This window comes from Procambarus clarkii, chromosome 91, assembly GCF_040958095.1.
Source record: "Procambarus clarkii isolate CNS0578487 chromosome 91, FALCON_Pclarkii_2.0, whole genome shotgun sequence".
Taxonomy (NCBI): Eukaryota; Metazoa; Arthropoda; class Malacostraca; order Decapoda; family Cambaridae; genus Procambarus; species Procambarus clarkii.
The window spans coordinates 12,375,193-12,387,249 of record NC_091240.1 but is presented as its reverse complement, the minus strand read 5'-3'; the positions used below and the strand labels follow the sequence as shown (position 1 = coordinate 12,387,249).

General features: G+C 43.0%; 1 protein-coding gene across 4 annotated transcripts in view; it reads right to left on the bottom strand.

Annotated features, from left to right (window-relative positions):
- Positions 1-10,781, bottom strand: part of LOC123774051 (uncharacterized) — a 78,432-nt gene extending 67,651 nt beyond the window's left edge. For all 4 annotated transcript variants that reach the window (XM_069318783.1, XM_045768170.2, XM_069318786.1 and 1 more), the window contains exon 1: positions 10,588-10,781. The gene's annotated coding sequence lies outside the window, so the exon portion shown is untranslated. The remainder of the gene's footprint in view (positions 1-10,587) is intronic.
- Positions 10,782-12,057: the final 1,276 nt, after the last annotated feature.

Here is a 12,057-nt window from a genome sequence, read left to right as displayed (position 1 = left end):
CAAATGTATAAACATTACAAACAAGAGAAGTACAAACGTGTCTAACAAGAGAAGTACTGTTCTATATCTAACAAGAGACGTATTGTACAATATCTAACAAGAGAAGTATTAATATATCTAACAAGAGAAGTATTAATATATCTAACAAGAGAAGTATTAATATATCTAACAAGAGAAGTATTAATATATCTAACAAGAGAAGTACTGTTCTATATCTATCAAGAGAAGTATTGTACAATATCTAACAAGAAAAGTATTGTACAATATGTAACAAGAGAAGTACGAAAATATCTAACAAGAGAAGTACCAAAATATCTAACAATAGAAGTATTATTATATCTAACAAGATAAGTACTGTTCTATATCTAACTAGTATTAATATATCTAACAAGAAAAGAACTAATATATCTAACAAGAGAATTACGAACCTAACAACAAAAGAAGAACGAACATATTAACGGGAGAGTTAACCCAGCCTGCAGGTAGGGAAGGTAACCCAGCCTGCAGGTAGGGAAGGTAACCCAGCCTGTAGGTAGGTAAGGTAACCCAGCCTGCAGGTAGGTACGGTAGCCTAGCCTAGGCTAGGGAAGCAAGCCTAGGCTTGCTCTTACTTCCCTAGCAATCATATGTAAAATTAAAATAAAAAAAACAAATTTAACAATACCCAAATGAATAAAAAAAATATATAAATTTGAAAAATTCCAACTAAAATGAATTTTTAATCATTTTGCGATTATTTTTTATTTCATTGTTTCCATATTTTTGAGATATATACAAGAGTTGTTACATTCTTGTAGAGCCACTAGTACGCGTAGCGTTTCGGGCAGGTCCCTGGAATACGATCTCCGCCGCGAAGAATCGTTTTTTCATCCAAGTACACATTTTACTATTGAGTTAAACAGAGGCTACAGTTAAGGAATTGCGCTCAGTAAATCCTCCCCGGCCAGGATACGAACCCATGACATATGGTTGTGTAAAGAAAGTAGCATTACGGTACAGTAACTCTCGGGGCCCCACAGTGTATATTAAACACAGTTGAGAATGTTAGAACTAAAGTAACAATTGTGAGTCAGGCTGGAGGCGACACCTTCCTCCTTCAGGAAGAGTGCATGCCAGTAGCCTAGGCTCAGAGCAAAGATATCACGCGAGGGGTCAATAACACTCCTCTAAGTAGGAACAAAACAGGAATATCAAACGAAGGACCAGTGTATAATTAATATCTAGCTACCTAATGATGCTATAATGCATTATGTTGCCATAATTGTACACCATGAGAATATTCAATATACTTCGCGAATTATCATAAAATTCTTCAACCTTCAGCTTGAACTTTGACCGACATTTTGAATTATGTGTGTGTGGTCGACAAGGGTTACCTACACCCAGCTACCACACAGTACCTGGTATATCAGGGTGGTCGACAAGGGCTACACCCAGCCACCACACAGTACCTGGTATATCAGGGTGGTCGACAAGGGCCACCACACAGTACCTGGTATATCAGGGTGGTCGACAAGGGCCACCACACAGTATACAAACACTATCCGTCCCAGCGGCGCACAAGTGACAGGATGAACAACCCAGTAAGTTTTCTTCATATTGGGTGTTGTACATGCTGCTACTGCGATGGAGTGCTATGCTACTGCAACGCCACTCACAGGATGAGTGACACTGTCCAATAAACTTAATCTTCAAGGCAACAGTTACATTTATACTATTAACGACACGGCTACCTCTGCCCAGTGATAATAGCTTGCGAAACTCTCATATTAAAGTGATTTATGATGCTAAATGCAAATAAAATTCATCAACGGACGTGAACTAACTTAACAAATCACTTACTACTCCAAGTTATATTATTTAGTGTAAATAATACATACTTTCAAAATAAGTGCTGAAAAAACTCGTCAATCCACAGTGAAGCAGCTTCACCGCAAGCATTCTTTTACTGATAAAAACACATAGCACTTTTGTGGAGTAGTGTGAGAAGAGCAAAGGACCCACCAGGCCACACCACCACGCCCTCTACACCGCCTCCAGCAGGGAGACACGCTGAGGTACACGGCCAACTCTGCCTCAGGCTCACCAACCTGACTTACACATGCGCTCTTGCTACTCCACCTCCCTCCCTCAACCCTCATGAACTCCCTCAAGTTCTCTTGTTCATGTTCTAGTCTAGCCGCTCAGTCACAGCAACGATCTAGGCCTATGCGTCAATTTGGCAAGAATAAACAAAGTCCCATAATTCTTGACAAGGGTCCCAGAAAGTGCGTTTCTTGAATTTCTAGAATGCATGTCGGCTTGCAGTTGTGTTATGTTTATTGACGCGTATGTTTGTATTATTTGTTATAACTGTTTTTGTACAGATCATCATCATCAACCAGATGATATCATCAACCAGATGATATCATCAACCAGATGATATCATCAACTAGATGATATAAAATCAACCAGATCATATCACAAGTCACCTGCGAAAGTAGTTGCCAACTTTGGGAAATTATGTTGGTTCATATACATGTGTTTCTTAATGAAAGATCACTGAAAGTCATTGCAGTACATTGCCACGATGTATTTTTGTACTAACATTAGTACATCAACAATGTATTCGGGTACCCTAAATGATACGAAGTTACGGATCCCCAACTGGCAAGATGGGTTGTGGCACAGGGGCACGTCATCCGTGGGCGGCTAACACCTGCTGGATACCTGCCTGATGGGGTTCTGGGAGTTCTTCTCCCCAAGCCCGGCCCGAGGCCAGGCTTGACTTGTGAGAGTTTGGTCCACCAGGCTGTTGCTTGGAGCGGCTCGCAGGCCCACATACCCACCACAGCCCGGTTGGTCCGGAACTCCTCGGAGAAAATGAACTAGTTTTCTTTTGAAGATGTCCACGGTTGTTCCGGCAATATTTCTTACTCTCTGGGAGGATGTTGAACAGTCGTAGACCTCTGATGTTTATACAGTGCTCTCTGTAAACAGATTAAACATCGAAAATGAAACAAATTAGACATTATACCACAGTGAGGGCTGTGGAAAGGACTGTTCTGTAGACGTAGAGTATGGGAGTGACGTGTCGCCAAAACTAGTCACCAATGTCATCCTGTCAGTGTGAAGCCACTTCCCGTTGGGTCGTTGCCAGCCACTCACAAACGTTGGGTCAGACGAGGCGGGCGCGGCGGGGGGAAACTTGGACTTGGATTTCCAAAGTGATGGGTGACAAGGTCACGTAAAATGGGTAGGGGTTGCCTAGGGTGAAGGGAGCCACCAGGTCACTAAGTCACCTGAGGTAGGGGAAGGTACGGAGTGGGGGGTTGATTGCCAGGTCTCGGGTTCCTCCATTCTATTGTCTTGACATGAACATGTAATTAGACCCCCTCCGAGTAACCAATTTAGCCAATTTAGGCGCTGGGTACATTTTCCATAGCCTCCACTAAGGAGGCCTGGTCGACGACCGGGCCGCGGGGACACTAAGCCCCGGAAGCACCTCAAGGTAACCTCCACACGAAACATTTACACAGCTTCAAAATAAGCAGCAAGCAGCCCCCGTGGCGTAGGGGTAAAAACATTCGCCACGCGCTTCGCGAGCGTTTGGCCTGGGTTCTTATCCTAGCCGGGGAGGATTGACTGGGCACCAGTCCTTAACTGTAGTATCTGTTCACCCAACAGTGAATGAGTACCTTGTTGTTAAACGATTTGGCGAGTCGTATTTCAGGGAAAATTGGGATTAAAGACCTCACTGAAACGCTATACGTGCTAGTGGCTTTAGAAGAATGTAATAACTTTTATATACAAATAAGTAATACAAAATATAACGGCATAATTTGTGCACAATACTATTTAAGATAAATTCACTCACATTTCACTTGGGCCAAAGTCAAACAAAAATTCAATATACGTCCACTATTTATTAAACATTTGTTTTAAAAGAAATGTGAAGCAATTTATCTTTATTTCTCTATATAAATAATGTTGTGATTCGAAGCTCCTTAAAACATTTCACGTGTACCTCTTGTAGACTTTAGGCCTACAGGGAACTAACTTCATGTCAACAAAGACACATACACACTTCACTCGCGCCGTCTGGCCAGTGCCACGAAAATAGTGCATTATATTACCACTAACAAACATATAAAGCCTTAAATCACCAGTGCTGAATGATGGTCGCTTACTTTGACACCAGTGACGGTACTTTTAAGACCTTATCATTTTCACATGCAAACCCGGCCTTCTAGACCTGTCAGTTGGCGAGAGTGACGAGGCTGGCAGCAACACTGGTGGCCCACACACCAGGTTGTGGTACTTGACGCCTCCCATCTACCTCATCTCTCTATATCTATCGCACACGCCTCATATTTCGAGAGGCACTCAATAATTAACTCGGTTTGGTCCGTAAAATCAGGCTCTTAAAAAGTCTGTCAAAACTGCCGGTAAATCACAGCCTTGCGAGCCTAGAATAGTCTAGTTTTTGGGCTGAAGAGTTTAGTCTAATGCATTGTATGGGTATAGAACTGAAATTTTAATTGCATAAACCATAAATTAAATTTATCGTCACAGTAATTTAACGAATCTCGAAATAAATTAAGCTTTAACAATTAGGCTGCATATCTTGTGAGGGGTACATACCCCATTCATTAAGAAACACGGCTTGAATCAAGCCAATCATTATACTTCACAGCCGTAATAAACACACACACACACATGCCAGACCACTACGACAAGGGGCAGCCTAGTTAATATTCATTCCACAGGCAGGTTTAAAAAGTGCGGGTGCTGCACTGATCTGGGTTCGATGCACCGATAGGCTATTAGTTGATTGCCTTAGGAGAAACTGGGAGTGGTAGTCACTCCCTCACTCGACCTGGGAGTGGTAGTCACTCCCTCACTCGACCTGGGAGTGGTAGTCACTCCCTCACTCGACCTGGGAGTGGTAGTCACTCCCTCACTCGACCTGGGAGTGGTAGTCACTCCCTCACTCGACCTGGGAGTGGTAGTCACTCCCTCACTCGACCTGGGAGTGGTAGTCACTCCCTTACTCGACCTGGGAGTGGTAGTCACTCCCTCACTCGACCTGGGAGTGGTAGTCACTCCCTCACTCGACTTGGGAGTGGTAGTCACTCCCTCACTCGACCTGGGAGTGGTAGTCACTCCCTCACTCGACCTGGGAGTGGTAGTCACTCCCTCACTCGACCTGGGAGTGGTAGTCACTCCCTCACTCGACCTGGGAGTGGTCGAGTGTATAACAGATCAGTGCTTGCTAACATTAGAACATTTAACTATGTACTGACCCAAGCAAGAAACAGTAGCAACACAGCTGTTTCTTATAATATGTCTGAGTTAGGTATTAAGAGTCCATATTGTCCGTAGTAGCAAGATTATTTTGTATTGAATATGACGAACATTAAATGCCGTCCAGTTATTAAGGGCTCAACAATATCAAGAGGCCACCTAACCTGCCACCCAGCACATCATGGTTCAGGCGGTGGTGTGTTTGCCTGGGGTGTTCTGGGATGCGGGTTCGATTGTATAACTCCAATATATGTTCATAGATACATGACTTTGTCGTGATTGCAGTGTGTACCCCATCCTCGCCCGCCCTCCCTATCGATTAGCCAGGTACATCCTCACTAGCCATCCCTATCGACCAGCCAAGTACATCCTCGCCCGCCATCCTTGTCAACCAGCCAAGTACATCCTCGCCCGCCATCCCTATCGACCAGCCAAGTACATCCTCGCCCGCCATCCCTATCGACCAGCCAAGTACATCCTCGCCCGCCATCCCTATCGACCAGCCAAGTACATCCTCGCCCGCCATCCTTGTCAACCAGCCAAGTACATCCTCGGTCGCCATCCCTATCGACCAGCCAGGTACATCCTCGCCCGCCATTCCTATCGACCAGCCAAGTACATCCTCACCCGCCATCCTTGTCAACCAGCCAGGTACATCCTCACCCGCCATCCTTGTCAACCAGCCAGGTACATCCTCACCCGCCATCCTTGTCAACCAGCCAGGTACATCCTCACCCTCCATCCTTGTCAACCAGCCAGGTACATCCTCACCCGCCATCCTTGTCAACCAGCCAGGTACATCCTCACCCGCCATCCTTGTCAACCAGCCAGGTACATCCTCACCCGCCATCCTTGTCAACCAGCCAGGTACGATGTCATAAGTCATAATGAGCACGTTACTCCAGCTGTCAACGCACAACGGTCGTGATGGATAGAAATGTCAGACAAAACTGAAGTCAGTCTCGGAGTACTGGCGGTGCTTTCAGCTGTCCCAGCTCTCGTTTTCTGCATGTATATAATACATTTTGTATGTATGTATGTATGTATGTATGTATGTATGTATGTATGTATGTATGTATGTATGTATGTATGTATGTATGTATGTATGTATGTATGCACTTACGTGTCAATGTACCTGGACAAACTTGACTGCTTAAACGTTAATCCAATACAGAGGTATTAGGCTTAATTTAACGTGAGTCGGAGATTTTTGCCCGCGACAACAACACTAATAGGCGTAACCTTGTAGTGCTTCACAACAGAGGGCCTGTGCAGCGCCACAAGCACTTCCGTGGGTTGTTACAAGCAAGGTGCACAGCAGCAGCAGCAGTCATGTGTAGTTTCAAGAGGAAATCAAACACAAGCTCTCCTGTATAATACGTTTCGCCTATTAGGGTTTATCAGGTGGGGAATTTAGACGGAATTTAAGGGGGATTTAAGATTTGGAATAATTCTTTGGATTGAATTCTGAATTGGAATAAAAACTGGAATTTAGGGGAATTTAAGATCAGGTGGTTTATCAGGTGCCAAATCTGAAGCAATAAACAAGTTGTATGTGGATAAAACCATTATTGGTTTTAACTAAACTAAAACCGGTCAAATTACCGCTATCGGTTGGAGTGATTCACGTTAGTCATAGTTCAATAGTTTGCATAAGTAGTCCTTACTGGAACTACTCTCCCCAATAACTCTGATCTGGTGTTGGACTTGGCAACTTCTGGAGGATTGTTAAGGCCACCACAATAGTTTACTGACTAACCAGAAAGTATACTTTAGTTCCGAATCTAGTCCTGCATTAAAATAAACTCAAATGTGTATACGCTGAGAAATTGCATATATATATACCTCTCGTTGAATATATCCCGTTAACCAGAATGTGTAAATGAAGCCACCACCAGCTTACTGAAGCAAGTTTGGAACAAAGTTGAAGAGTAAAGAAAACAGTGAATATAGCTTACAGTGAAAAATTCTTACCTCGGTGCATTGCGTACTAGGCTTCAGGTAATGTACTACCTCTATCTTTAAATCAAACAGAATTTTTGTACTGTAACTATGTACTTTGTACTCTGCAACTATGTATGTACTTTTCCTAAATTATTATTATTATTATATAGCTTATCTATTCTATCCGTGTATATACAAATTCAAATGTCCATCCTCTAAAATGATAGTACTTATATCAACTATTTAGTCAAAATGTACTGTTGCGACCCAACAAAGTTCGTGCTTTACATTACGAAATGCAATTACAATTGCAAATGTAACTAAAGAACCTAAGCTAACCTGCCCAAGCAATTTTAGGCCTAATATATTAATATAGTACATATACGTACTATACTAGACCTAGGAATTTTGAAGTTTGATTTTGGATTGAATTTTCGCGTACTCTACAAAAATATGAGTACAAAACGTGGCCATTGTTGACTGCAACAGTCCAATTTTGTACGTTCGACCAAATAGTTGTCATAAGTACTGTACTATCCTTTTAGGAGGATGAGTTGTACAAATCATAAGGTTCAGGTTACCCCTAATTCAAAAGTATAGTAACGATAGGCCTGTGAAAGAAAAAATTCATTTCAGACCAACTCTTGCAGTTCCCTTCTGGTGAGTACCGCACCAGCCGCTCCTTCCGCCACTCTCCCTAACCCCTGTAGCGAGGCCAGTAAATATACACAACCCTGCATGTGGTTTGTTGATGTGAGTTTGATCAGCGGACGTGTATGTTGCTTAATTAACGGGTCAGGCAGCGTGAGAGACAAACTGGCTGGTGTGAACAGCTTGTATTAAAATATATATTGACAAAAATATGACAACAAAAATAAAATGAATGAATGAGTGGACGAAAAAAGACAAAAAAGGGGGTAGCAGAGCTGGGCATCAGTGGGTGGGGGAGGAGCCGGTGCCCTTGAACCTCTAACTCCACCAGAGGGACCGCACCAACCCTTCTCTGGCCACTTCCTGCTCTCACATGAACACTCATTTGCCACATCTTGCCAACCTCAGCTCCACACGGAATGGACGACATAATGTTTTGCCATACTCCAATACCCAATCAGAGATATGCAAACTAATAAAAATGGTTTGTGCATGTTAATACAAAACTTGGCCAACGGAATGACCTGCGCATAGTAAAGTAAGAAGCCACTGTGGTTACTAACACCAGCGTATAACGGAAGAGCCTGTATGAGCCAAGAAAGAAGCACAAGCCACGAGTGTGTGTGTGTGTCGAGTTGCCTGGTATAAAGCAAGGTGTGCGAGGCATGTGAAGGCGCTCACCGCTACCCGGCTAGGAACCGGTCTCAGGGCACCCACCCGGCTGGCCACCCGACCCATAGAATTGTCTGCAATCTACGTGATGTTCCGTCGCCTTGTCCAGCCCAGTGAGGCTGCCATTCGCCCATATTAATGTTTCTGATGCCTCTCACCCATGCTAATGTTTGTTATCTACCTCTGCCATCTGTCCATACCGGCGTTTCTGTTGTTGCCGGCTGACTGATGAACATGAGAGTAAACGGCAGAAGGCCCATGTGAGGCAGCTGTTATTTATACCCAATTCCATCCACGTTTATTTATGACAACGAATTCCATTAATCTAATTTATTTTCGACGTGAAAGGAAAAAACTAAACAAAGCAAGCTGAGAAGGAAATGAAAGTAAAAGCGAAAACCAAATAAAGAAAATAAGAAATTAAAGTGAGAAGCAAATTAGACTCAGGGAAGTACAGTGGGGCAAATTACAGCATTTAACTATATATTGAAAAAGGCAAGATATACAAAAACAAAACCAGGACTAAGGTTGCTTGTGTTGTGTATGAGGGCCGAGTCAACAAGACGGCGTCTGTGGTCTGGCAGGAAAAATTATTTCCGAACACAAAGCTATAGGATGACTTGAGTCATCCTATAGCGTGTGTGTGTGTGTAGAACACAACACTCGGCCTACTATGCAAGGCCCGATTTGTCTAATAAGCCAAGTTTTCCTAACTGTATATATTTTTCTAACTTTTTTCTAGTGAAATGATAAAGCTATCCATTTCACAATGTATGAGTTTTTTTAATTTGAGTTAAAACTAATGTAGATATATAACCGAACCTAACGAACCCTACCTTAACCTAACCTAAATTAACATAATTAAGTCAATAATTTACCCCACAGGAAGGTGATTAGCACTAATGACTGTTACCCCACAGGAAGGTATATATATATATATATATATATATATATATATATATATATATATATATATATATATATATATATATATATATATGGGCGTTATTGTTGAAAAACATCTACTGAATACATTTTGTAAGTGTTTAAGCTTGATAAACATTTTCAAAGGATATCTGATCAACCATGTTGTGATTCATACATAAGGATGCGAGTAGCCTCGTCTAACAGCCTAGCTAACAGGCCGCGGGGACGTTGATCCTCGGCGTCGTAAAGTAACCGAAAGGCCAGGTAACGCTTAGTGTTCGAAATTATTATACAGGATGATTCCAGGATTATGCCTTGCGAAGTGTAGCAAAACCATTCTATGAGTTTAATATTTGATTAAATCCAAGGACATTATCTGTAGCACTTTGGAAACAACTTTGTTGTTGCTAAGATTTTAAATAAACCTGGATCTTACCATGGGAGTTAGCCTAACATTCCTTATTCAATTTTATAGCAGACTACTTGTAATGTTTTTTTAACTGAATACTGCCTGGAACACACTAGACAACATACTGAATAACATCGGAATACACTTATCAGAATATATATTGACAACAGGATATCAATTAGGGCAGGAAGGCTGTCTGGGCAAGTAACATAAATAAGCAGTGAGTAATGTAAGGGAGAGAATAATGGAGCCTGCAAGGTCACCCTGCATAGCTCCTAGCTACCTCGCCTAGACAAGCAACAGGAAAACTGCACGAAGATGTTGTACAAGCGAGGATGTTGGTGTACAAGCTGCCATTACCCCACTCGAACATGTACACACGTACAGACATTGGCTACCCACATTGTAACAGACAGTTGACGTACGACAGGGAAGCGACTACTTCACCACAGACTGGAGGGACATGCGTTAACGCTTGCAGGACTACATTCAACGTCCCAACCAGTTTCATAATAGGCAAGAGTGCTGGCAGGCAAGTCATCCTCCCGAGGCTACCTTCACTGCTCTCTAGTACACGCCACACATGTACCTTCTCCGTCACAACAACCACCTTCCCACCAACCAGTCCTCGGAGATCATTGCCGCTACAAATGTTAACGTTGCAGAAGGAAGCGGACCCACAGGTCAAGGGAACTTACCTTCACTTCTTGCTTCACGAAGCTTAATGCTGGCAGCTGATACGTTTCAACTCCTCGACTGAGCGTTACACTATACACAATCACTTTCAGCTCACACTTAAAGAGTATAAATAAGCGAAGTGCTACACGAAGTGTGCGCGTGAGTTTAGGCGTCAACAGCTGGAGCGGAGCACACTCCCACTCGGCCAAGGTCTTCCCACCAACTGGTCAGGACCCGCCACGAACGTTGGTGTATTCAAACAGTTGACGGGAGGGGTTGGAGGGGGACGGTGGGTGCAGGTATGGGGCAGGTGGTAGGAGGATGCTGGGGGGATGTTAGGGAGGGGGCTGTGGGGGCTACCTGGTGAGGGAATATTGTGGGGTGAGGGAGGGGACGGGATGGGGGGACAGTAGAAGGAGAGGTGGAATCCTGATGTGGATTTCACGAGGGCTAGGTAGAAGAGTTCAGGGGACATGGAGCGAAGTAGAAGGGGTCTGGTGGGGAAGTGGAAGGGTCTGGTGGGGGGAGGGAGGGGGGTGTTGTGGGGGTGGTGGGGGTCTGGTGGGGGCGTTGCATGGGCCTGGTGGGGATAATCAGGAGTTCATTAGAGTCAGGGGATGGCGACTGACCAACACAGTGACACATTTGGCTGTTGCACATTTGTACAACTGACCTTCGCCTGTACCTCACCTTCCCCCCATAAAACAACACACTGCCTGCAGTCTTGCCAGGAAACGTTGGAGAGTCTCTTGGTGAACGCACTCTAAACGACACAAGACGAGCTCATTTTTAACTTCCTTTGCAAACGAAGAAGAATATAAGAAATATAGAAGATTCGTGTTTGAATAACTGATCGGATCCTTTGTGTCATATATGTATGATACGGTGTCTAGAAAGAGCAACAAGTCCTGAACGCTGGTTGATACCGCAGCTTGTTCCCATGTACTGTACACTTGCGGAAATAACTCAGTTTAATAAATCTTTTGCATCATAAGGGAACCACTCTGCCTTATGACAGCACTGAACTCAGTTTCCAAGTAGTTGTTGTCACATGCCACAGTTTTATTGGAGGTATTGTGAAGGTATTAAATATATATATACAGCCTCATATATATATATATATATATATATATATATATATATATATATATATATATATATATATATATATATATATATGTCGTACCTAGTAGCCAGAACGCACTTCTCAGCCTACTATTCAAGGCCCGATTTGCCTAATAAGCCTAGTTTTTATGAATTAATGTTTTTTCGACTACCTAACCTACCTAACCTAACCTAACCTAACGTTTTCGGCTACCTAACCTAACCTATAAAGATAAGTTAGGTTAGGTTAGGTAGGGTTGGTTAGGTTTGGTCATATATCTACGTTAATTTTAACTCCAATAAAAAAAATTGACCTCATACATAATGAAATGGGTAGCTTTATCATTACATAAGAAAAAAAAATAGAGAAAATATATTAATTCAGT